At 49.1% G+C, this 26,979-nt stretch overlaps 1 protein-coding gene across 1 annotated transcript in view; it reads right to left on the reverse strand.

Moving 5' to 3' along the window:
• KAZN (kazrin, periplakin interacting protein) overlaps nt 1-26,979 on the reverse strand; it is a 977,721-nt gene that overhangs the window by 242,455 nt on the left and 708,287 nt on the right. The gene's annotated exons all lie outside the window — the stretch shown is intronic.

Consider the following 26,979-nt stretch of genomic DNA (forward strand, 5'->3'; position numbering starts at 1 on the left):
CAGATGGTGCAGTCACACATAGTCATGACAGCACCGTAGAATGTTCTCAGTTGACCCACCCAAGTGATATGACAGCATTTCTAAAGTGGCCCTGTAGAAATTCCGAGCCTGGGAACTCTGATGGTGGAGACATGAGATATGACAGACACAACAAGTGCTTGTCTGAGAACTCCAGACTGCAGCAGCATCCTCAGGTGACATCCTGTAGTCTGCCCCGTGTGTCATAGAGTAGATGGAGTTGTAGAACAAAAGTCACTTCTATTGGTGGGTGGTATTGATGGTACAGCAGCAAGTGACCCACTGGCCAGGCCTCTGGATATGAGCTAGCGGGGGATGTCTGATGCATGGTGTTCTAGGGTCCTCTTGGGTCCTTCTGCATCTTTTATTCATATGGATAGGTACCTGTGACTCTTTGCTCATCACTCAGCAGTCCAGTGCAGGGAAAGAAACTCTTATAAACATTGATACCCCATCGATCTTCCAGACAGCCGGTTCTGGAATGTTCTGTGAAATGCTTCTCCATGAATTCAATTTATCCACCCTGGCTCCCCCGGGGCACCCCTCAGCATTTGCAGTTAATCTCAGTTCCTTTGGGCTAAGGGTTTATCTTCTCTGCCCGACTTCTGCTGGAATTCATCTTTTTCTACCCAACATAGATGGGTCTTCAGACCCAGCTCCTCCTGGGTGCCACTACTTGTCCATACCTAGCTCATGGGTTTGGGGGTGGGGTGGGGCAGTACCTCAGAGGCAGGGCCAGCTGCTTGGCCAATCACATGACCAAGCAGGTGCATAGGTCCTGTGCCTGGGAACACCCCGTGAACTGCTGCTCTCTTGGAAGTTTTGATATTACATTTTTTATTTTGTGTGTGTGTGTGTGTGTGTGTGTGTGTGTGTGTGTGTGTGAGAGAGAGAGAGAGAGAGAGAGAGAGAGAGAGAGAGAAAGAGAGAGAGATATGCATGTGTGTATATGTATGTTTTGCATGTGTGGACACACATGCATGTGGGTGTGCATGCATGTGGAGGTTTGACATTGATGTCAAGAGTCTTCCTCAATAGATTTTCCATTTTATTAATTGAGACAGGATCTCTCAGTCAAACTCAGAGCTTATGGATATGACTAGTCTTGCCAGCCAGCTTGCTGTGGGATCCTGTCTCTACCTTCTGAGGCTGGCATCAGTGGGAAGCTTCCTGCCCATCTGGCATTTACATGGGCTCTGGGCCTCTGTTCTCTGGTCTTGCTTTCATGGCAAGTGCTTAACCACTGACCTATCTCTGTGGCACTGGAGGTCTTAATGTTTATAAATAAGGAGTCTCATATCTTCTTTTCACACTGTGTCCCCAAAGCAATGCAAACAGCCTGCCTCTCACTGCCAACTGGCTTGCTTTCCTTCTGGGACCACTGGCACGACCTAAGTCTGGCTGGTCTTGCAGACACACGCTCGCAGCTAATAAACTCTCACTGCAACAGCTTCCTTTGCCTTCATGCTATGGTCACTGCCCTGGTCCAGGACTCAGCATCCCTCCCCCGGGTTGCCATGGAAACCTCAACTCTCTCTGGACTGTCCAAAGTGATGCATATCTGCTGTCATGTGGTCCAGCTGCAGGGGCATCAACCATCTCAGATGGAGCATAAGGTCCCAGAGAGCTGCGTTGCATTTCATGGCAGTTAAGCTCCAGGGCTCACAAGGTGCAGGACCCAGGAGGCAGCTGTGTGTCCCGGGCACCAGCAGCAGCTAAGCTCTTACTGTATTCCAGGGCTGGCCCCAAGAGATTTTTCACGGATGTGCTCACAATCTACAACTGCAGGGCAGGTATTGACTGACTACTCATCCTTTTCTGCGTGGGAACTGTGGTTTGTAGAAGAAATTGGCCTAAGCATAGTAGGTGAGAGTCAGGTCCCCAGAATCCAGACCCTGGGCCAGGGCAGCTTGCTTACTCACTGGGTCCAGTCTTGAGGCAACTTGACCTCGCCATGCCTTTGGCTTTCTACCTGCACCAAAGCAGTGCCAAGAAAACTGCCTCCCACACCCTTCTGCAGACCTGAGGATGAGAAACAAAAGGTACTGAGGGGCTTGACATACGCATGTGCCACGTGCCACATATATTTTGGCTACTAGGAACACATCTAAGGTCACAATGGTACAAAGCGGCCAGCACGGGACTTGAACTCAGAGAGTCAGTGTTGCGAGTCTGTGGATCTAACCACTGGATCGCATGATGCCTCCAGAAGGAAGTTGAGAAATACAGCGTTGAAAGATATCAGCAAAATCTGGGTGAGGTGGTCTACACCTGTTCTTGGAAACTTGAGGCAGGAGGACTGCCTTGAGTCCAGCTTGGAGTATCTGGTGAATACCAGGCTACTTAGGGCTACAGAGTGAGACACTGTCTCAAGGGGGGGAAGAAAAGCCATCCAACCAAACAAGGCTTTTGGAAAGTGTGCCTAATCCAGTCCAGTCCCAGTCCACGATGCTGGTGTTAAGAGCTGGAAGACAATACGCAGAACACAGTTCAAAATGACGACTCCAACCCCTAAACATATGCTGATCGTTAGCTCAGAAACTCGCGATTTCACAGTGCTCCGAACGGCACTTCACTGTTTGCCGTAAAATTCACCGTGGCACTTCTCCGTATGGTGACAATGTCATTACAAGAGAAGATGTCAGCACCGCATCCGTCTATTAAGCATCTCGCCAGAGTGGAGGGGAGCGTGTGGGTTATGTGAGAATCACAGGGTGTGCGGGGTGCCCAGCACAGCCACAAGCAGAGATGTTTTCTTTACCCTGGTTTGGGTAGTTGGAGAGGGAGAGAAGGAACACGTGTTAGAGATGGGCATGGGTCACTGAGGTGGCGGTGGTGGCAGATGACAGACGAAAATCAAGGGAGCCCACCATGGCTCCTTATGAGGGCTTGATTTTTCTCGGGTCCATTCAAGAACCTGACTGGTTGAAGCATCATGCCCAGTTAGGCCCAGCGCGTCAGCTGTGTGTGCTCTCAAAGGACACGGGGTTGAGGAAGTGTGTGTTCTACTCCGGCTTCCCTCTCAGGGAAGAAGAACTCATTGTTCCATCATAAGCAAAACCCAGGCTTCTCCCCAGAGTCTAGCTGACCTTGAAGCCAGTGACCTTGACACACAGCAAAGCTCAGAAACTATTTATTAACTGTAGCTTTGCCACAGGGCCCTGTTCGTTTGTTTTGTTTCATTGTACTTTTTTTAAAAAACAAATTTTTTTTTACCACATTTATTTTCGGTGTGTGTGTGTGTGTGTATGTGTGTGTGTGTGTGTGTGTGTGTGTGTGTGTGGTGTATGCCTGGGTCAGGGACAACTTGTAGAAGTGGATTTTCTTCTTTCATCATGTAGGCTTGGGAGCTCAAATTCACGTTGCTGAACTTGGTGGTAGGCACCCTTTTTTTTTTTTAATTTTGGTTTTTTGAGACAGGGTTTCTCTGTGTAGCCTTGGCTGTCCTGGACTCACTATGTAGACCAGGCTGGCCTCAAACTTACAGAGATCTGCCTACCTCTGCCTCCCAAGTGCTGGGATTAAAGGTGTGTGCCCGACACACCCGGCTGCTCTTATCTGTTGAACTATCTTGCTGGCCCTGGGAGCCCCAACTCTTAAGAATTAGCAGCCGGTACCACAGGTGCCAGAGATGCAGATGAGCAGAAAACCCAGTGAAATAAGATGGCTCGAAGATGGAATTGGGCGGCCACTTGGTGTAGAAGCTTATCTGGCTACTTAAATGCCTTACTAGTTGGAATAATAATTAAAAGCCCTCTTTATTGAGCATCTATCATGCACTTTGTCAAGCACCAGCCCCAGGATGCCATTTGAGCGTCTCTTCAAGATCTTTCCCTACCTCTTTCATTTTATCCAGGAGGAGACAAGATTGGAGTGGTTGAGACACTTGCCTTAGGCCACTACCCAGCATGGAGTGGTTTCAGTCCCCTCCCTGGCTTTGACACCTGTGTCTTCTCCCCCACTGAAGAACCATACAAATGTGTGTGTGTGTGTGTGTGTGTGTGTGTGTGTGTGTGTGTGTGTGTGTGCTCATATGTGCATTCATGTGTAGATGAGAAATGCCCTAACTCATCTCACTTTTTTTGGCTCCATACCGCCCTATTACATCTTCCTGCCCGACTCCCCAGCAACCTCCATCTCATTGCCCTGTATTCCAGATCTCTTGTGCCCTTTTTTCCTGTCTTCTCAAAACCAGGCTGTCCTCGACACCCTCCCCCCCCCCCTGCCATCTCTCTCCTCTATGGATCCTTCAGTTAAAGTTCTGTGCTCTCCTCTGTGCCCTCGGATGGCTCAGGGGGGGCCACAGCGCCACCATTTCTTAGCATTTAAGGACCACAGTGGCATCATCTCTTAGGCTATGCCTTGGATTGGTGGTATCCTTGCCTAAGGACAGAGATTGTCTGTTCCTCTCTGATCTCTGGCACACAGGGGTCCACTCCGGAGCACAGGCATTGGTGTGGAGGATCTGGCTGGGGGAGGTCCTGGAACGGGAGAGAGGCCCCACTGCCCTTGGCTGCTCAAAGTCACCTTGAAGAACAGCTGGTCAGCATCACTCTTCTGTGCTCGTCAATGTCCTCTTGGCAGTGTCTTTCCAAGAGGTTCCTGCAGCATGTGAGCTGCCTGCTTTTAGGCGCCCCCTAATTAGGATGGATGCCTGCATGACCCTTAAGATTCAAATTGAATGCTCTTCTTTCTCTCCAGACAGGTATTTGGTGCTGAAACGGCATTCTGCAGAGGCTGTTGGGGGCACACATTACAAACAGCCTTTTCTCATCTGCCACTTGGTGGCCAGGCCAAGCTGGGCCCACACAGAGCCCCAGGGCAGGAGCCCTGAGGGAAGCAGTGACTCTTCTGTCACACTGACACCAGTGGGCATCTCTAAGTCTTCTTGGAAGCCATTGTGAAGGAGAAGGAGAGCAGAGGTTGGGAGGAGCCGCAGGCAGGAGAATTACTGGCAATTTTAGTGGACCTGGGAGCATGCTTAGCCCTTGCAAAGCTGATGGCAGAGGTCACTGTCTATAAGGACAGCGTTTGAAGCCACGTCCAGGCGAGGGGGGTGATGATGACTCTGCCCTGAGACTCCTCCAGAAAGGGAATCACTAATGGGCGCTTTCATTTGGATTCCACTGATCAAAGGCAACAATCTAATTAGGTAATTGTTTCCATAGAAACCAGGGTATGTTTATTAGTGCTTTATGAGCTTGCAGAAGAGGGAATAGACTTTTGCCACCCTGAGCTCTGAGCTTGCATGGGTGAGGGGTGGGGGCGGTATGAAAAGTAATGAAGTATCTTGGAAGTCGACACATTTACCTTCAGGAGAGAAAGGGCCTGGAGAGGGAGGAGCTCTCCCTCAGCATGGAGCAGCTGTTGGTCCCCTGTATGTGTAATTATGGGGAATACAGCAAAAGCAGAGAGGGCTTTTATGAGGTTCCAGGGTCTCATTGCATGCCAGGGCAGAGTTCTGTCGTGTGTGTGTGTGTGTGTGTGTGTGTGTGTGTGTGTGTGTGTGTGTAACACTGAGGACAACCCTAGATGTAATTTCTCAGGAGCTGTCCACTTTTTTTTTTTTTTTGAGGCAAGGTTGCACACCGGCCTGGAACTTGCCTCAGCTCCCCAGGGACCTTCCTGTCCCTGCCTCACTCCCAGTAATGGCACTATAAGTGAACATTGCCACACTTGTTTTTTTTAAAAGCATAGATTCTAGGGATTAAGCTCAGGGCCTAAAGCTTGCAGGAGAAATACATTACCAACTGTGCTGCCTTCCTCCCACCCCCCCAATCATTTTCCTTTTGGTTTTTCTCAAGACAGTGTCTCACTCTGGAGTTCTGCATGTCTGGAAACTCACTATATAGGCCAGGCTGGCCTCGAACTCACAGAACTCTGCCTTCCTCTGCTTCCAGAGTGCTGGGATTAATCCCAAGTATTTTTCCTTCCTTCCTTCCTTCCTTCCTTCCTTCCTTCCTTCCTTCCTTCCCTCCCTTCTTCTTCTTCTCCTCCTCCTCCTCCTCCTCCTCCTCCTCCTCTTCCTCCTCCTCCTCCTCCTCCTTCTTCTTCTATGAAGGCAGTTTCTCATGATCTTCTTGGCTCTGTCCACAGAGTTCTAGGCTCATATGTGTGTGTCCCCATACCCTTTCATATGGTGATAGGAATGGAACATAGGACTGCCTGTATGTTAGGAAAAACCTCTACCAATTGGGCTACATCCCCACCCCTCCTGTGCTTCTCAGGGATGGCTGTTGTGAGGCAAGGGAAGGGTGTGTGTGTGTGTGTGTGTGTGTGTGTGTGTGTGTGTGTGTGTGTGTGTGTGTGTGTGCATGTGTTTTGTCCACCTGCCCACCTTCCTTGCTCACACGAAGGGACATATCAAGGCTGTAAGGCCTTGCCACTTGCTTTTGTTGGTGAGGTTCGAAGCTCCACACTCTTCCTGGCAGAGCCAGTAGCCTCCATAAAGTCCAAAGCAGCCGCTCTTGAACATGTCTGAGGGTGCGCACATCAGATCACTTCACCCCGGATTTCTCATAGCTTCATCTGTTGGGCTGAATCAGGCCTTAGGCCAGCGCACAGTCTGCATTCATGGCCTGCATTTCTAAAGCTTGTTGACTGTAAATGTCCCCTCTAGAACCTGACCCTGTGCTTAGCAGATGAGGTCGTTCATCTTAACCTGGCACCTGAAAAGGCTTACAAACAGGAAGCGTAGTTTCTCAGCCCCTTTGTAACGTACTGTGTTTACCCTCTGGCAGTCTGCACAGGCCACTCCCAGCCTCCTCTGGGCTTCTGTCTACCATGTTGCCACAGGCTTGCGGGACACACACTAGATCCTCTGAACTTCCCTCCTCTGTTTCTAAGTCAAAGTAAAAGCTGCCTTTGAACACTGCAGCTGTATCGGTTTACACCACAGTCATTAGCAGAGCTCAGCCTGCTAGAGAGGACTCATGCCCCAACCCATGAGGCAGAAGAACACCAGGTACAGCCGTCACCCTGGAACACAGCAAGGGCCCAGCACTGAGTTAGGCACTGTGTTCTCCATTCTCTCATTCTCTGTCTGTCTGTCTGTCTGTCTGTCTGTCTGTCTGTCTGTCTGTCTGTCTGTGCTTACATCCTAGAGTGCCATGTTGTACACGTGGGAACTCAGAGGACAATTTGTGGAAGCTGAGTTTCTCTTTCCACTACCTCGGTTTCAGGAATCGAACTCAGGTTGTTATACTTGGCAGCAACTGCCTCTTCCCACTGAGCCATCTTGCCAGCCCCACTGTGAATGTTCTATTTCATTTCGCCCTTGGATGTTCTGTTTGTAGAATAGTATTTGTTTTAACTCTGTGTGTGTGTGTGTGTGTGTGTGTGTGTGTGTGTGTGTGCTCTTATGTATGTGGGTGTGTACACGTACTAGTGCACGTGGAGGTTGGATGTGACAAAGTAGGGTTTTTCTTACTTAGCTCAGTCTGGTCTTGAGCTTTCTACGACTATAACCTCAGTATCCTTCTGTCTAAGCCTCTGAGGTGCTGGGATTACCAGTGTGCACCCCGACACTTGACTTTGTTTCGATTTTAAAGGGTTCACAGTGTAGCCCTGGCTGGAATTCACATTCTTCCCTAGACCCCAAGTGTTACTGGGAGAACTGGGGGGTCTCCCGGTCTTGTTAACAAAGACATTTAAGTACAGACTTAGAAGAAAACCAGAAGAAAATTTTAAGAAAACTTGAAAGAAAAACAGGATAAGGCAAGCTGTGAATCTTAGCAGCTGCCCAGAGAAGGGAAATGGAGAAGAAGAAGAAAAAACTATGCGCGGGAAGGAGGGCATCAGAGAAAGAATGCAAAAGGCTGGCGTACCACAGAAAACACACTTAGCTCTGGAGGACTAGCATGTGAAGAGAGGGGAGAAGGAAAAAGAAAAGTTGGCCGACCCAACAGAACCTAACGGTGGCACTGTAGTGACTGCACAGAGTGTAGCAATTCTGGGAAGGAAAATATAGTAACTCATTAAAGGAATAATTATTCCACCTATCTCTTTAGCATGGCTTAAGGTGAACTAGCCTTCCTAAGGGGCAGCCCCTTAGCCAGAGGATTGACAGGTCCAGTGGGACTAACTCTTAAGGAAGGGACGACACGTCTCCACCAGAAGCTGTCTTCTATTCTTTTTAACCAGAAGGAAATAGCCTTCTCTTTAATGGGCCTCTGATGCCACTAAGACAAATGCTGGGATTTCAGGGATGAGCCCCCATGTCAAGCTCAGAAAATGGCTAATGCCTTCATTCGAGGAAAAAGCTAAGTCTATTTATAGTCTCTTGTTTAACTCTAATACCAGCCTTTTGGCGTGGGTTCCAATCACTGTCTCTCATTGACAGATGGGGGGCGGGGGATCGAAAGGCTCTGACAAGCTCAGGGCCTTGCCAAGGTCACGCAGACGGCTAGTGCGAGGACATAGCTTTGTCCAGGCACTCAGCTGACAGTTCCTGGGCTAACAAAGGACTAAATGAACCTGCAGAGGCGGTGTGGCATCATCATCGTCCATGCAGAAGAGGGGAGGGGGCAATGTGTAGTAGGGTAATGTGCTATGAGAGAAACCAGGTAGAGGTTGCAAAGAGAGAGTGCTTGGGGAGGGCGCCAGAGAGGACCTCTGCGGAGGTGGGAGGGTGAGCCAGAGCTGTGCAGAGGGCAGACATGGGGGTCATAGCTCGCAGGAGGAGGCAGAATAGAGCTCTAAAGCCCTAAATGAGAGATACATTTGGCTCCAAAGAGGTCCCGATGCCCTCAGGTCTTTCTGTGTTCTAAAGCTTCCATGGCTCTTATACAATACCGAGGTGATATGAGGACAGAGTTCCCTGGGACAATCTGGAGAGATTAATGTGATCTAGTTGGTCAAGCACTCACCAGTGAGCCTGACACAAGCTGAATGCTACCTGGTATGGAAAATAAAAATAAAAAAGATCCTCTGCCCCAGGCACACTGCCCTGAGCATCACTGAGGATGGAGACTGGCTTTGCTTGTCACTAGCTTGGGAAGCCCTTAAAGCACAACACTCTCAGGGGACTTTGCTTGTTATTGGTAAATATGGAGCCCAAACAACAAACAAAACAGACCCAAACAGAAAGAGGGACGTTGAGTTTTTTGAGGTCTTTATCGCCCGAACCCTGGGAGAAAAATAACAAAAGTCAGACCCTTCTCAGGATCCCTGCAGAGAAGAGAGCTTGTCAAAAGAAAATGAACAAAGCTCATCACAGGTAATCAATACAAAGCAGCCTGCAAATCAAAGGCAAAACAGTCGTCCCCTAAGACCTACATCTTGTTTGTTCAGTAGTTCTTCGAGGTCAGAGACCTGTGCGGATCCACTGTGGTTCTTAAATGCACAGGTAAATATATTCATGAGCTTCCCGCCACAAGAGGCAAGCCCCATTTGTCACCCAAAGAAGCAGCATAAAGTGACAGTCCCTGGTTTTACCATCTAATACTGTGAGCCAGAAAGCCCTGGGAAAACCTCAGAAGGAAGCTAGGGGAGCCTGTGCTGCGCCTCCTAGTGGTAGGAGGCACAAAAGTCAAATTCCTGGGTCTGAAAGGGAACAGATAACTCGAGTTTCCAAAAACCACTGGGGCAATATTCCCAAGGTGTAGGACCTTTCCTAGTGGCCCCGCAGAGAGGTCCTTGGGTTGGGAGGGTTTCTTGTTTTGGCCATGAGACCTAGGGGAAGTGAGGCAGGGTGACTTCGGAGGCTGATCCTCCAGAGTCCATAGCTTCTGCCTTGGCCACCCAGACACTCATTCTTGGGGTTAGTGCCTCCATTAAGGACATCAAGCTAGTCACATGATGAGGACTGTCCTGGTTAGTTTGACATAAGCTAGAGTCCTTTTGGAAGAGAAAACCTCAACTGAGAAATGTCCCTACCAGAACAGTCTGTGGGCAAACCTGTGATGGATTCTCTCGATTAATGATTGACATGGGAGGGCCCAACCCATGGTGGGTGATGCCAGTCCTGGTCTGGTAGTCCTGGGTACTATAAGAAAGCAGACTGAGCAAGCCATGAAGAGCGAGCCAATAAGAAGCACCCTTTTGTAGCCTCTGCATCAGATCCTGCAACCAGATTTCTGCCCCGATGGCCCTGGATTATGGACTATAAGTTGTTCATGAAATAAATCCTTTCCCCTACAAGAGTCTATTGGTCCCAGTATTTTAGCACAGCAGTAGAAACCCTAGCTAAGTCAAAGACTATGTGGTGAGAGCAGTGGGCCTCGGGCTCTCAGGTGCCTGCCTTCTTAGCTACGTCCATCCAGCTCCACGGGAAGACAACCCCAGGTGACGCTTTGGTGGCTCTCATGGGACAGAAGAGCACAGCCTAACCTTGCAGGATCCCCTCTGTCCCCCAACACGGCAGACGCATGGTAGCAAGGACACCGTTCTGCCTGCGCCATCAGTTTTTAAGAAGGGCCTTGCAAATGCGGGCCCAATTCATACTTTCACAAGTGCAGAAAATAATTTGAGACATCACCCCAGGAGCCAAGGGAGGTGGCTCGGTGGGTAGCAGGTGGCTGTCCAAACCTGGCAATCTGAGTTCGACCCCTGGAACTCACATACAGGTGGAACAAGAGAACCGAGTCCATAAAGTTGTCACCTGACCCCCACATGCGCATACCCTCACACACATCATTTATGTATACATGCCATGATCACATTTTATATTTAAAATATCAACATAAATATAACTTTTAAAAATTAATTTATTTATTGAGACAGGGCCTCATTACATAGTACTGGCTAGCTTGGAACTTGCTATGTAGACCAGGCTGGCCTTGAATTCACAGAGATCCCACCTGCTTCTCTCCCAACCAAGTGCAGGGATAAAAAGCATGCCATGGTACCACAAATAGAACCTGTGTCCACACTTTCTTTCCTTTCTCATCTTCTCCCTCAGATTTCAAGAGGAACTCATGACCCTTACAAACATGTTTTGATGGTGAAATGCATAGCACAGCGAGAATTGGCTTCTGGACTCTGCATTTGCTTGTTGCTGTCTGATCCTCTGTGGCTATTGTAATCTCAAGGATGATGTGGGGGATATGTTAAGATTGTGAACTGAAGTCTCCCCAGAGATGCCCCATGTGCAGGGAAGCTGGGGCTGACTAAGGCATGAGACCTTCAGGGATTGTGAAGAGGTGGGGCTGTTGTGAGTGCAGAGATCTTGAGCTGTGTTATCCCCTTAAAATAGCCACTTACTGACCATTTCTGGGAGGGACCCAACATCTTGGGGTCATTCGGTAAATCTGTTTGGAAATGTATGAACTGTACAGTGCTCCCAACTGTAATGGAAGTTTTGGTTTCTTTAAAAACTCAGTTATGGCATTGGAGAGATGGCTTAGAGGTTAAGAGCACTGTCTGTTCTTCCAAAGGTCCTGAGTTCAATTCCCAGCAACCACATGGTGGCCCACAGCCATCTTTAATGAGATCTGGTCCCTTCTTCTGGTACACAGGCATACATTTTGGCAGAATACATAATAAATAAATCTTAAAAAAAAATAAATAAAAACTCAGTTATGGGAATGTGAAGCAAACATGGCATGGGCAGTAGTTGTGCTGAGTATGCAGGCAGCGACCCTGCTGAGCCCCAGGGCACCTGCAGCTCTTGCTGTCAGATGTGCTTCCAAGAAGACGGTCGGGCGGCAGCTCTAAGAACCTTGGTGGGAAGTCATGAGGCAAACACTATGGCATCAAGAAAAGTGGAAGGTCACTATGTTCATGCTGGGAGCATCCCTGGAACTCAGTGTCAGTTTAGACGGCACCCAGGTGCCCATGCGGGACTGGGGAAGAACAAATGCTTCTACGTCCTGGAGGAGGGGATAGTCCTCTACACGAAAGAGGCCTACATGGCCAATCCCTAAGACTCGGAGGCTGTGGATCTGCTCATGAGTCTGCCCAAGGGTGCTGCACTCTGCAAGATTGTGTTCACGCTGTTCCTGCCTCAAACCTGAGGGAACTTTCAAACTGGAAGCCATGCTTTGAGGCCCCATTGAGACCACTGGATGGAGACTGGAGCCCAGGTCATGGGAGCAAGTGACAGTGGAGGTCAAAAGGTGAGGGTGAGGACAAGGTCTCTGCAGAAGAGGCCTGTTGGATGGCGACTCAGCAGGAGTCTTTGTGCTGTGACTGCTGGAAACCCCTTGGTAGCTGTGGCATGAGCGTCAATAAAGCTAGCTGGAGCCCCGCATCTGCCATTTGGGGGCAAACCCCAAAAGGGCTGCTTTCTGCTCTCCCCGCCCCCAAGCCCTCAGTTATGTTGTATAAATATGTTTTGTTTTAATCCCAAGTGTGGTCTTTGGCAGCTGAAGTTAGTGGAATTCTGAGGGCTTGGAGAGAGTATAAATACCCGAGCCAGGAGAGAGCAAAAAAACTCTGAGAAAGAAGCTGTTGCTGGTTCATCCATCTGCTGTGCTTGTTGTTGCTGGTTTCTGGACTGTTGGCTATCATGATTACAAAGACTGGAACTAAATCTAAAGAGGTTTACATCCCCTTTCCCTTTTAACCCTCATTCTCTCTAACCTAGTGTTGGGGTGTTCGTATTAGGAGGGATAAGGGATGGAGAAGGGAGGTAGAGGCATAAGAAACCCTTATATTATATTAAAGTATATTAAAAAGTACGCCAACACCCCACTAGCCCCAAAGCTAAGCATGTCATCAGAGAGCATCAGAAACCAATGGCAGCGTTTCCTCACTTGACTGTTACATACCTACCCGGTGCGCCCAGCCATGTGCTTACAAAGCATCTTGACTCATGGCTTTGTTCTGTTACTATAAAAGAACTACAGGATTGTCACCATGCTGGAACATGGTATTTGGGACAACCTGAGTCTGTGTGGCTCCAGGATAAACCATCTCTTGTCTCCTTTGAGGTATGTGCTTTTGGTTTTTCAGGTTGACATGTCTAAGTCCAGGTGAAGGTACCTACTTGGCTAGGACTTTCCTGCCTGCATCAGCCCCTGTATTCTGTAAGTGGAAAGGAAAATTGAACTTTGCAGGTGCCCTGCCCCCCCCAGGAAAACTCTGTAGGGTAGAAGTGGCCTTTTCCTCCCTTTGGGCTGTTGCCCAAGCCCTGCAGCCCACATGCAGGTAGCTCAATTAAAGTCCTGAGCCCTGGCCCAGAAAGTTCTATTTTTCAGGTGACCGCCCTTGGACATCAATTGCTGAGGTTTTTTCAAGGTCAGCCAAGCTGTGCTTGCTCCCAACATGCTCTCTGGCTCTGCGCCACTGGACCAAACTTGGGAAGGCAGGTGGCCGGGAAATGCTCACCCTGTCCCTGTGGCAAGCCTGACCACAAAGGCTCTCACTGTCCAGCAGTGCCTATGACTCTGAGGCACCCCTCAAGCTGCTGGTGTTTGGGATTTGTGCTGAATAGAAATAGTCTTACTTGATGCCTTGCATGGGGGAAACAGCTAGCCCCTAGACTTCCAGCTAAATGGACTTCCAGCTATAGGGTTCCTCCTAGCCGTTTCAAGGGGAAAGCAGAACAGACTCTAATACATGCAGGTCTGTCCAACTGCTAGGAGAGAAGGCAGCTATTGTCAGGAAGATGAGCATCCTCCCCAGGAACCCTGGCCTCTTCTAGATCCCTTCTGTCGTTGGAATGCTTAGTCAATGGTCAGTGTTTAACCAACCTCAACCCTGTTATGTGCAAAAAGAGAGAAAAGCCAGCAGAAAACCACGCCCATTTCCTCACAAGTGAGGACCCTTGACTCCTCTGAGATTTCACACCTGGAAGGTCTTCCGGGAAGTCTTCTCCGAGGTGGCACTCATTTATACAGTGAGCCCTGAAGCCATGCATGCAGCTCTCTGAGTAGACCCTCCCCCAATCTATTTCCTGACGGTGGCAGCGAGTTAAGGTGACAGCTGGAGTGATGACAGGGCAGATTGACATATACTCGCAAGTTTACGTATTAAGGACACAGAGGGACCAGCGTGGCCTCTCATCTCGTTCTTGTCACGTGTCCAGCTCCCAGATGAGGAGATGGAGGTTCACCACATCCACTGGCAGCAATGGCTCTGGCATCCTGGTGTAGTTTAAGTGTTGGTACTGGCTGAGCCACACAGGGAAGGCTGGTCTGCCACACTGTCTTCTCATAGGCTGCTTGGCACATTTTTATAAACGTGGCTCGAAGGGACCCCTTAAGATCACAACTCCAATATGACGCCAGGGTCCCTCTGTAATTCCCGGGCAGCGACCACTTTTATTATAGGAGGGCCGTACACTTCTCCATCTCCCTCTTCCTCTTTGCCTCTCTCTAGTTTTCTTCTTTCTTTTCTTTGTCTCTGTTTTCCCAAGACTAAGAATTTCTCTAAGTTCTTCGTGTCCTTCAGCTCTTGAGTGTCTGTCATGGTGGTAAGCTTTGTGTGTGTGTGTGTGCATGTGTGTGTGTGTGTGTGTGTGTGTGTGTTAACACAAATCACAGAATGGGTTTCCTGGAACATCTTTGGGGAAGTTTCTGAGATCTCAGACACTCAGAGAGATTAAGAGAGTCTCTGACAACCGGAAATACCCGTGGTGGGTGCTGGCAAGGTCTCTATGTGGCCCAACTCCAGGGAACCTTTCTCACATGAGCTTTGTCTTGTTAATGGCACCCTCTAGAGTCAGCTAGTGTAGAGGTCCTGAATTCGGAGGGATAGTGAGTGAGCTCTAAACACAGAGCACCTACTTCTGTCTTCCCCATGGTCCTCATTCCAGGGCCTTGAGACCTGGTCACTCTTGGGACATAGGGCAGAGAGCTACTCTACCACGGCAGGGACCAGAGGTTGTGCGGAAATGGCGGGATGAAAGGATGGTGCTTTGGCTCCAGAGGGTACTTGTTCCTGAGGCAGGCAGCGAGCTATGATCACTGTGGAAGTCCCTGAAGACTCAGATGAAGGACGGCAGCGGTGGTCAGACTGAAGACAGAGGAATGCTTCATTAACTCATTTGTTCAGTATATCTTGGTTTTGACAAACAACAGGCACTATTTCCTGTGTTGAGAAACAGAGCTGTGGGGGAACCAATGAGGCCCCTGGATTGTCACAAAGCTGGCCACCTGGCGGTTTGAGGCTTGAAAATATGACTGCAAACACCTGACCTGAGGTCAACACGGTACGCTAAAGACAACTTCCAGTTTCTTTAATTAGAGCTCTGCTTTTATTCATTTCTGTTGCAGGTATTTCTGGCTCCCCACAGCCTGTTTCCTATAGAAGCGCCTCTGTTCACTGCGGTGGGCAGTGAAGTCAATGACAGTAGAAAGGACACATCTACTGACAGCCCTGGCTGTGGACTTGGTGTGAACATCCTCCTTTAAGCAGCTCTGACCTCCATTGTGGGGCTGTGGTGCCTCCTCCCACATGCCCCATACCTCAGGATCGAGATGAGGAACTGAAGCTTTGGTATCCATGGAAACACACATCAAGGATGTCCATTCATTCTTCACAGAGCATCCCAGAAGCTCCAGTGCTCTAGGCTACAGTTTCCATAAGTAAGGATACTTAGGACAGGCTGTCTCAAGCCTGGACAGCCATCATCCTACAGGAGAGGGACCAACAAGGGGGAGATGTGGAGCTCACACCTGGTGCCTGGCATATCTGCTCCTCATTCTTTCTTGAAAGAGTCTGAAAAAGCCCTTTAGCCTCAGAGGGACACATCCTCCCTGTGGAGGCAAGGGAGGGTCCTTGCTTTGTATTGTCCTTGAAATATGTACAAATGTCTCCAGTACAGATAAGAATTTGTTGTTTTGTTTCCCCTTCTTTCTTCTTCTTCCTCCTCTTCTTCCCATCGTCGTCGTCGTCATCATCATCATCATCATCATCATCATCATCATTTTATTATTATTATTGAGATCAAAGGTCCTAATTCCTTGATCTGGCTTGCAACTCAGTTTATAGTTCACATTGTCTTCCAACTTATGATCCTTCTGCCTCCTGCACCAAAGTGTTGGGATTCCAGGCATGTGTCACTGCTGTTGGCCAGCAAATAAGTCTTTAATAATCCCACCAGAGTAATGGTCTCTAGTGTCCAAGGCAAGCTGTTCCATCCTTCTTTGATCCAACTTGTTCAGTGTGCACCTTGAGTGTGAAGTGTCCCCTATAGGCTCCTGTGGTTGAACACTTGGTCCCCAGCTGGTGGTGCTGGTTTTGGAACCTTCTAGAAACTTTGGGACATGCAGCCTACCTGGAAGACTTAGGCCACCAGGGTGCACCTTGAAGGTTATACATGGTGCTCCTGGTTTGGGCTCCTCTTCTGCTGCCTGATTTGTCAGGATGTGAGGATTCCCTGTCACACATTCCCACTAACGAGACCTCTATCCAGCCTCTCTTGCTATGATGGTCTGAAAGCTGGGGCTAAAATACAGTCTTCCTCCTTTAAGGTGCTTTAATCAGACATTTGTTCACAGAGACATAAAAGTACTGGAACCCTGGGCCTTTCAGAAGCAAGAAGATAGCCACAGCTCAGTAGAATCACTCCCATGATCCTTTGCACAAACACTTGCTGCTCTAAGTGGCTCATACACGTATGAAGGTGGTAAGCCATTTAGTCTTTGAAAAATGATGCAGTTCTATTCACCATTTTACAGATGACAGGTTCCAGGGGCCTAGAAATCCTCACCCAACACACACAACCAGGTGTAGGCTTTGTATTCGTCCAGGTCACCTGACTGCAAAGCCCTGGCTCTTAGCACTGTGCTATCTACCCTGTCACTGCTGCTGCTGAGGGAACAGGCAGTGCTGAGTCTGTCTCTGTGGAGCAGGCTGGCGACGCTGAGTCTCACTCCCTGGGGAAGACACTGTCTCTTTTCCATCTCTGCACAGAAAGAGTAGGAGAGTAGGTGTGTTGGTGGCTTTGATTTGCTGAGCAGGTGCCATGGTCTCCCCGTTGAGAGCACCAGGTGCCCGGGAAGAAACCAGGAAGAGGTTCACCTTCCTGCAGAATGAAGTCACGTGAGTGAGTGTGTATCCGCTGGGGTGGGAGTCAGCGCCACACAGTGGGAAACACACCTGCCACCCAGATGTTGACTACCTCCTAAATCCCTCCTTAATTAACTGGAAATCTCAGAGCTGCATTCCGAGAACGCCTTCCTCATGGGTGTCTCTAGCGGTGGTGGCCCAGGCTTAGGACTCAGAAAAGAAGACTGAGAATGTGCTCTGGAAATCCTTCTGGGAAGTGCTCCATTTAAAGGGATAATTGATGAGGAAGGAGACATGAGCATGATTGTGTGTCTGAAGACTTTCATTATGATCAAGACAATCTCCTGCAATCTTGGTGCGCTCTCTCTCTCTCTCTCTCTCTCTCTCTCTCTCTCTCTCTCTCTCTCTCTCCCTCTCTCTCTCTCTCTCTCTCTCCCTTTCTCTCTCTCTCTTTCTCTCTTTCTGTGAGGAGCACCCAGGGAGTCACCACACCCACAAATGCTTATTTAACACCTCTAAGTCCACACCCTATGATACAGGCTGAGGATGCTGCTGGTACTATCAGACAATGTTGAAGCTTGCCACCCAGGAGAGCAAAGATACTTCCAAAGGGGTGAGGAGGCGGACTAAGCTAACTACACATGTGATGTATTCAAGAAGAGCCGGGGAAAGGGGACCTTGTACATGTGCAGAGTCACAAATGCATCTTTGAGGAGTGACATCTGAGCTGGTAATTGCATAAGGACAAAAATCACGCATGCAAGAGACCCCAGGAAGAAGCCTCCAGGCCCAAAGAGGGAAACACAGGAGGTAAATGAATTAGGAGGGAGGAAGGTAGAGCGAGGCCGGTGGCTGGAGAAGGAGGCAGGTCCGTACTGTCCAGCTATCATGTAGACTAGAAGAATTTGGAAAAACTATAGCCTGCTGACCAAGTCTGGCCCACTGCTTATTTTTGTAAATAAAGTTTTATTGAAAGCTGGTCATACCTGCTTGTTTGCATATGGCTTATGGATGCTTTGAGGCTACAAAGGTAGAGGTGAAAAGTTGCAAGGGACTTTACAGCTTTACAAAATGTTAAATATTTTTATCCTGGCCTGTTGTATACTTGTGCAGAGCTAAGTAACCCCTAGAGCGGCAAATCTCAACCTGTGGGTCTTCATCCCTTTGGGGGTGACATATCAGATAGCCTGTATATCAGAGATTTACATTATAATTCATAGCAGAAGCAAAATTACAGTTATGAAGTAGCAATGACATAATTCTAGGGTTGTGGCTCACCACAACCTGAGGGACTGTGATCGCAGCATTAGGAAGGTTGAGAGCCACAGCCCTGGAGGGTCTCACACAGATGACTAGTGGACTGCTCTATCTTTAAAGATCATTCTGGGACCAGTGAGGTGGCACAAGGGGTAAGGGCTCTTGTCACCAGCTTGAACCCACATGGCAGAAGGAGAGAACCAAAGTTACCTTGTGGCCTCCATATATGTACATATATGTCTCCACCCTGAAACAAATAAATGTAGAAAATGAAATATACACTATTCTAGATGCAGTGAGCAGGGATTTTTTTTTTGAGGGGGTGTCAGGAGGGCTCCAGGGCAGCAATAAGGAGTCCTTGTATATGAACTGACTCCACCTGGGCTGCAGCTCCCATGATGCATCACCATGCACTGAGTTTTACAAGGTGTTAGTGACTGGACCTCAGCATTTCCACCTTTCAAGACATACCGCGTCTCGAACCCTTAACTCTAGACTTGGCACAAGGATGCGTTAGATACAAAAGCTGAGGTGCTGGACACGAACTAGTTCAACTGTAAGAGGCTGGCCGGAAGCACGGTTCTACCACCTCAGATGAGACTCTTTAGAAGAAGCAGAGCCCGAGACAAGGATTTGGGCACAGGTGACTGTTGAGGGGGAGGGGAGTCTGAGCCCAGGCCCTCCTGCATGCCGAACAGGTGCTCTACCTCTGAGCTGTTACAATGGGATATTTCAAGGATGCAAGTCTTCCATGGGGAACGTGGGGGTGGGGCAGGGGGGGGAGATGATGGGGAAGGGTAAAAGGTGATGATGGAGGATTGCTTCCAGGCAAGCCGTGCCTCTGGAGTCTCACCCTGAAGTCCCAGGGGACTCTGGAGAGCAAAGCAGACCTCAGCACGTGTCCTGGGTGTTCATGCTTTCACAGGTGTTATCAGGCAAGGAGCAAACATGAAGTCCCAGGGACTTTTGATTCTCCTGTGAGCAAAGTGACTTCAGAGATCATCTTAGTTGGAAAAAATGCTAAGGCCCAGGTTCAATGAGAGAAGCTTTCCCAAGGAGACAAGATGGATAGAGATAGAAGACATGGAATTCCTCTGGCCTCTGCATGAGCACACACAGATACATACATGTACACAAACACAAAACACATGCATACACCTCTGTCTCTGTCTGTCTGTCTGTCTGTCTGTCTATCTATCTGTCTGTCTGTCTGTCTGTCTGTCTGTCTGTCTGTCTCTCTCTCTCTCTCTCTCTCTCTCTCTCTCTCAGGAGATGAGGTGGTGCTTATACCCACTGCTCAGAAGAGGACAGGCATGGCGGCACACACCTTTAAATCTAGCACCCAGGAGGCAGAGACAGGTAGATCTCTGGGAGTTCGAGGCCAGCCTGAGTTATGTAGTGTTACCCTGCCTCAAACAAAATGAAACAAACAAAAGAACACTAGGGCTTGTGTCCAGTGGCATCCAGGACTGCAGTCCTCGGCCCATTCGGATCTCATCCTAGTCTCTTGTTCCTAGCCAACCCCTCCCCGACTCCCTCCCATGCTCATGAAAATCAAAGCCCTCTGCTGCCTCCTTGGCATGCGACAATCCTGCAGGGGGGCCCGGCCACACTTCACAGATTGTCTTTTACTGCCTATAATTGTTTAATCAAAAACAAATGAGGGCTGTAAAAACTGGGAGTGTTCAAACGTCCTCTGAATAGGCACGAAGGTTATCAAAATGCCAAAGTTTGGACAAACACAGCTCCCCTTCCCAATCTCTCGCAGCCGACTGTGAGGCAGGCCTTTCCGTGACTGGGTAGGAGATAAAGAATTTCTTCTTTCAGGAGTAATAAATCAAACACTCCGTGGACAGTTGGAAATTGATTTTTTTTTTCCCTCACTCTTTGCAGAGCCACTGCACTACCAGAGCCACGGCAGGACGTGCACACAGCAACAAGCTTCAACTTGGCCGCTTCAATTATCAAAATAAGAAATGTCAGGTCTTAACACAGCGATGCTGCCATGCCAACCAGCATTGGCTGCTCCATGGGTGCCCCTCCCCACGGCTTTATATTTAGCATCTATTGGGAGGGGTGGGATGCTCCTCCGGTCTATGGCTTGCTGCACAAACACGAGGACCTGTGTTTGATCCAGTGGCCCCTGTGCTGGGGGTAGGGGGATGGGCAGAGAAGACAAGAGGCTCTCAGGGCCTCACTAGTTAGCCAGCGTAGCTGAACTGGTCCAGTGAAGAGCTAGCTAGCTGCAGGTCCAGTGAGAGACTCTGTCTCAAAAATAAACTGGAGATTGATAGAGGAAGATGCTTAGCGTTGACCTTTGACCTCCACACATGTGCGCATGCATATACAAGGCCAGTGAGTATAGGCATACATGCATCCACCACCCTTCCCTGATCAATACTCACACATACATCCTCCACCCTCCACTAAAACAAAGCCTATGAAGTCTCGTCTATGCCCAAACCAGTACTCAGCTGTAAGCGCATCCCCTTTCTGTCTTGGAAACCCCCTGAAGTGTTCACAACGCTGTCACTTTTTTTTAGCTTCATAGTTTTTGGTCCAGGTGAACTGACTGACTTATTAAAGTCTGTTGTGGTTGTCAAGCATGGTGGCACATGCCTAGAGAACCCAACACTAGAGGTGGTGAGGCAGGAGGATTGGGAGCTGAAGACCAACCTAGGTGAGACCTTATCTCAGAAAACATATGCTAGGCTCCCCCTCCCCTCTCTCCCCTCCCTCCGCCTCTCTCATCTTTTCTCCTGCCCTGGATCTAACATTTGGCCTTTCTCTTTTCATTCATTTCTAGACTCTAAACATCCACTCTGAGGATGCTGCTCCTTAGACGCACAAACGTGCCCCAGGCAAAGGCACACTTGCTCACCGCTGGAAAGGCAACCCACACTCTCAGAACTGCAGTCTCTCAGGTGAGAGGCCCACCCAGTTCCGGGTGTGCCACCATGAGAGCTGTGGAAGCAGCGATAGGGAAGAGTATATTCAACAGACCAGCTCATCACATCTGGCCAGCTGGCTCCCTATTGGCCAAGGAAGTCATATGGCCGAGTCTGTGGTGAAGAGGCACACCATATCGGCCATAGCACCAGTATATACATAAAATTCCACCCCAGAGAGTGGAAACCTGGCCCACGGGCTTAATCTGCCTTGGATGCCGGATAAGATGATGACATCTACCAAGATCATAGGCCTTCCTTCCCCCTCCTGCCTCCCTCCTCCCTCTTTTTCCGTTCCCTTTCCTTTTCCTGAAGCAGAAAGAAAAACCACAGAGACAAGAGGTGACACAAGCAATTAGACCGCATGACCTGGACCATAAATTATTGTTTTAAAAATTAATTTTCCTTCATTCTTTTTTTCATCCTCAGAGAAGGTTAGTTCTTCCCCCATCTTCAGGAAGTGGTAGATACTTCCCAGGAGAAGATACACACGGAGTTCCTCGGGCTCATTTTATTGTTTCCATAGGATGTCAGAATGGAGTGGGGCTCCGGGCATCCCATTTGAGCTACCCAGGCAGGCTAACCGCAGCTTGCCTTCCACACCTTCTCCCAGGTAATGAAAGTTCCAGTGCTTGCGTTAGAGCACCACCCACTCTCCATATAGTTTCCTCATAAAACCTCAGGCTCCGTTGGTAAAGTCTTTGTCTTGCAAGCATGAGGACCTGAGTTCCATACCAAAAACCCATGTTTAAAAAGTCAGGCCTGTGTGTGCTCACTGTGTCTGGGGACACAGACATAAGACCCCTGAGGCTCATGGGTATCCTAGTTAGCAAGCTCCAGGCCAAAGAGAGACACTGAAAAAGGAAGACAGACAGACAGACAGATTGCCCTTAGGAGCAATACCTGAGGTTGTCCTCTGAGTTTTACGTGTGTGTGCGCGCGCGCGCGCACACACACACACACACACACACACACGTCTCATCAGGTGGCTACCACTAACACCACTTATCTTTTGGGGATGTTGAAACTCAGGGTGACTAATTCCCACAAGGTCATAGAGGCATCACATGGAGGAGTTTTGGCCTCCAGCTCGGTCCTTGAGTTGGAATTGATTTTCTTTCCAGTACCTTCCAGCTCTTTCTGCATGTCTTCTGCTGCCTTGTAAATTCTGGGTCCTGGAGACGCAGCAGGAGTGGCAGGTACTGACCTGAGTCTGGGCTGTCGGGGAGGCACACGTATCCCAATCATGTCACTATGAATTCCACACGTGGACACTGAGGAATGAGATGTCAGAGGCAGGCATCACGCAAAGCAGAGCCCTCGCTCCGACTTCCACTCTTCTGGATTTTCTGGGTTCCAGCTCACAGGGGCTTGGAGATTCTCAACTGGGTTTTACAGCTTTTCAGCAGACAAATGGCAATTCCTCTCACTTGGGACAGAATATTTCAAACCCCAGAGTCCAAATTAAAAGGTAAAAGGATACTCAACCAGAACCGTGAAGAAAGTGACAAGCCAGCGCTGACCCTCCGCTGGCAGAGACACAAAAGGTTCTATTCTGGGCTTTCTGGTCCCCTCCTCATTGAAGTGTGGCCAAGGCAGTTCCGATAAAGAGATGATGTGTCCTGTCAGCAGAGTCCTTAGCAAGAAGACATTCAAAACCCACGAGCCACATTCTATATTCACTGTACATACATGGGGGAAGGAGTAAAGGAGAGAAACTGGACTGATATGGCTTCATTTGTGACCCTAAGTAGTTTCAGGCCACCTGACATCCTACCACCTAGTGGGGATGGAGCAGGCTCTATTTCCACTGTCAGCCCTCTGCTGACTACACAAGTTTTATATTATTATTATTATTATTATTATTATTATTATTATTATTATTATTATTATTTGTCATTGTTATTAAATTAATTTTCAAACATGGTCTTGTGTATCCCAGGCTGGCCTCAGCCTCTCTGTCTGTAGCCAAGGGTGACCCTGAATTCCTTGCCTTCTATGTGTGGTACTGATGCTGAAACCCAGGGCTTTGTGCATCTCATAGAACTCAGGCTTCCATCCGCAGTCCCTACTGCAGGGTATTTTAGTGAGAAGGCCAGGGGGCAGGGGAGGGGGGGTAGAGGGTCGGGGTGGGGGTGAGGGGCCAGGAGGGGTAGGGGGTCGGGGTTAGGGAGGGGGGAAGCCAGACGCTGGATTGATGCAGTTCTGCAACACCAGCGGGAATTCTTTCCTAAATTAACTGAATGAACAGGCATCACGGGACTCCCAGTGGTGGGCAAATGGTATTTCTGAAGGTAAGTTATCAGGAGGTCAAAGCTAGCTTTCCTTACCTTTTGCACGATGTGTTGAATTTAGGTAGCTGGGAGCTCTGGGCTAGGTAGAGACGGGGTGGGGGGAGGAGCTAGGTTGGTGGGCGGAGTCTCCTGTAGGTCCCACTCAGAGCAAGATTCAGGAGGAGGGAGAGGAGCTGGGGGATGTGGGTCACTGGGTAGCCTAGCATGGAAGATGCCCTGGGGTTTGAGCCCCAGCACACTGTAGTGAGGGTGTGGTGGTGTACACCCGTAATCCCACACTTGAGAAAGAGAGGCAGGAGGACCGGAAGATCAAGGTCATCCTTGGCTTTACAGACAACTGGAGGCCAACCTTGGCCACCTAGGAGCCATCTTAAAAATAAAGCAAAATAAGATAAAATCCCTCAGAAAGACTTGGGCATGTAGATTTCCGTCACAGACCCTCAGTGTCCTCATGAACATCCTGAGGTCTGGGACAAGCTTGCTATGCGCATGAATGAGTTTGCCTGCAGAGATGCTAATTTGCAGCCACACCTCCCAAGTTCAAGGGTGGGGGGGGGGGCAGTCTCAGGCACAATTCTAGACTGGTCAATTCTTTAGCCACTTCCTTCCCAGCCGGTGGGGGGTAGAGTCCTGGGAGCCTTCAAGGCGTCTGCCTCAGTCAAGAGCTGGTTTTGTCTGCCCCGTAACTCTCTGGGTTTCTTCTAAGTGGGTGCGTTTTCTGGAACATTCACCCCATTTAGCTCCAGCTTTTCTTTGTGCTCCTAATTGGAGGATAAATGCCACTTGAGCAATCATTAAAGTACCATTGCAAGAAAGACCCTGTGGAGTCCTGGGCATGGACGGTGTCCGGGCCAGGAAGGGCTTGTCCTCTTGCACCACGTCCTGCAAAGTGGCAGTGAGAAGCAGACACTGGTGATTATGCTAATCCAAGCCTGCATCTCATTTTCTTCTTGCTAACTGGTGGGAATCTGCACTGAGACCTCTGCTGAGAGACCGTTACTTACTTCTGTGCCTGAGAACTTCCCACGAGCTCTGCTCTCCTGCTTTTGAAACAATCCGCTAACAAGAGCCTGGGAGGACGGCGCAGTGGGTAAAATTGCTTGCTGATATAAGCACAATGACCTGAGTTTGAACCCGCCCCCCCATCCCCCCAGCATTCATGTGAAGAGCTGGGTATGGCTCTGTGCATGCCTGGGATTGTGAGGTGGGGAAGAGGCATGCTCGGGGTAGCTGGCTGCCAGCCTAGCTCTAGGTTCAGTGAGAGACCCTGTCTCAAGGGAGTAACGTGGCAGCCACAGTGCAGAGTAGACAAGGCCATGCCACAGGCGGCCTCCTCGTGCACAAGAGAGAAAGCTGTGTTAGACAGATAAGGGAAGGCATCCCGTAATCCCATCCAAGGGCTCTGCAGCAGTTCTTCCGGAAGGATTCTATAGTAGTCTGGGAGCCTCAGGAAAAATGTGCTGTGATCGACTAGTGATGTCTGTCCTGGAATCAAGAGTGTGGGATGGTGCTGAGTGAGGAACAGTGAGGACAATGTGTGACAGGGACTTACCACCCCAGAGTCAGACCCACCAGGGATCCCCAGATTCAGGACAGAGTGGTGATGTAGATCTCAGTGAAGAGCACAGATCAACATCAGGCTGCCCGATTCAAGTCCCGGACCTGGAGGGGGTGACCTTAGGCGAGCATCTTCCTGCCCTGAGCCTCAGGGTCTCTACTATAATATTAAGTGAGTCATAGTATTCACGGAAATGATCACGGGAATAGAAAAATGAAATGATCTATGAGAAATTTGCAGGTGGTGCCTCATGCCATCACTATATATGCGGCCACTGTGTGAGTTCCATTTAAGGGGATGTGATGGTTGATACTACTGGCTCGACCCTAGGTATGTCTATGAGAGAGCATCTAGATTGGACTGACTGGTGGAGGAAAACTCATTGTAAACGTGAGCAGCATCATTCCAAAGGCTAGGGTGCCAGAGTGACTAAAGAGTGAGCTGAGCACCGGCCTTCATCTCTCTCTGTTTCCTGACTGTGGATGCGATGTGACCAGCCGCCTCAGGCTCCTGCTGTTGTGATTTCCCGGCCGTGATGGGCTGTATCCTTTACTGTGAACCACAACAAACCTTTCCTTCCTTAAGCTATCACTTATCAGGATATTTTATCACGGCAACAGAAAGGTAACCAAGACAGTGGGTTACAGGATAGCAGGGGACAAGTCAGCCTAGAGAGACATAGCAAACACCTAAGTGTACATGTGTTCCTTGTCCCTGTGTGATCAGGCACAAGAGACTCAGAGAAACGCTCACCAACATGTTAATGGTGGGATTTGGAGTAAACCCACAATCAGCAAGTGCACTTTTCCCCGGGCAAGAAAGCTATTAAAAACACCGAACCAGCCTTACATGTAGTTAAAACATTTCCAGAAAGAGGACAGAATCTGGGTCATCTCCCATGTGACACAGGGACCATCCCATCCCTGACTGAACTTCACCCATGCTTATCTTGGAGTGGAAGTGCACCACCAGGAGTGAAGCTGGCCCTGCCCACTGGCAGTCCTTGGAAGACTCAAGTGTTTACTTTTTAGGGACAGCCTCATGCTGAGGACCTCACCAAGATCTCCCAATCAATTGTTTTCCCGAGTGCTAACACCCATGGCTGCACTGACTGACCCGGTGCCTCCTCCGTTACTCCAGTGCAAGCCGTTCCGAGACTCATGGAGGGAGGGCTTATCAGTTTCTCAGCATACGAGAGTAATTAACAACTCTTAGAGTTAATCAATTCTTCTAGGTCCTGAGCTCCTCAGGCTTTGCAGAGAGGATGGGAGACAAATGGGGTTTAAAGATTTCGTTCTGTCATTTTTCTTTAAGAAAGGAGGTCTCGTCACGTACAGAGGAAGGGACTAGCAAGTGGTGAGGAGAGACAAGTCTACAAGCAGAAGAGAGGCAAGCCATGAGCTGTCATATCTTGTCTTTTAGGAACATAGCCTTGCTATATGCCCAGCTGGCTTCAAACTCAAAATCTTCCTGCTTCTGTCTCCCAAGTGCTGGGATGACAGATGTGAGCCACCACACCTGGTAAGTTGGTAAGTTACAAATAATATATATATATACACACACACACATATACATATAGCGTGTGTGTGTGTGTGTGTGTGTGTGTGTGTGTGTGTGTGTGTGTGTGTAGGTCAGGTGCCTTGCCTGCTCTGTCATTCTCTATCTTCTGCACCCGACACCATGTCTATCACTGAACATGGAACTATGTAGGCAGCTAGCAAGTGCCAATGATCCTATGTCCCCTGCAGTGCTGGGATTATAGGCACATGGGAAGCCTGGATTTTTATGAATGTGCTAGGGATTTAAACCCAGACCTTCATGCTTGCCCACTGAGCCATTGCCCCATCCATCTCCAGTCACAGACTTTTCAGGGTGAGGTAGGCTGCTTCACTAGAGCCTCAGGACTCAGATTTGAAAAATGGGGACCTGCAAATTTCCGGCTACTGTGAATTTATACCAACAGGCAGCCTGCAGAAGGAACTAGGTGTTTATTTCACTGTGCAGTGGG

The sequence above is a fragment of the Acomys minous genome (genome assembly GCF_964271855.1).
Source record: "Acomys minous genome assembly, chromosome: 6".
NCBI classification, from domain to species: domain Eukaryota; kingdom Metazoa; phylum Chordata; class Mammalia; order Rodentia; family Muridae; genus Acomys; species Acomys minous.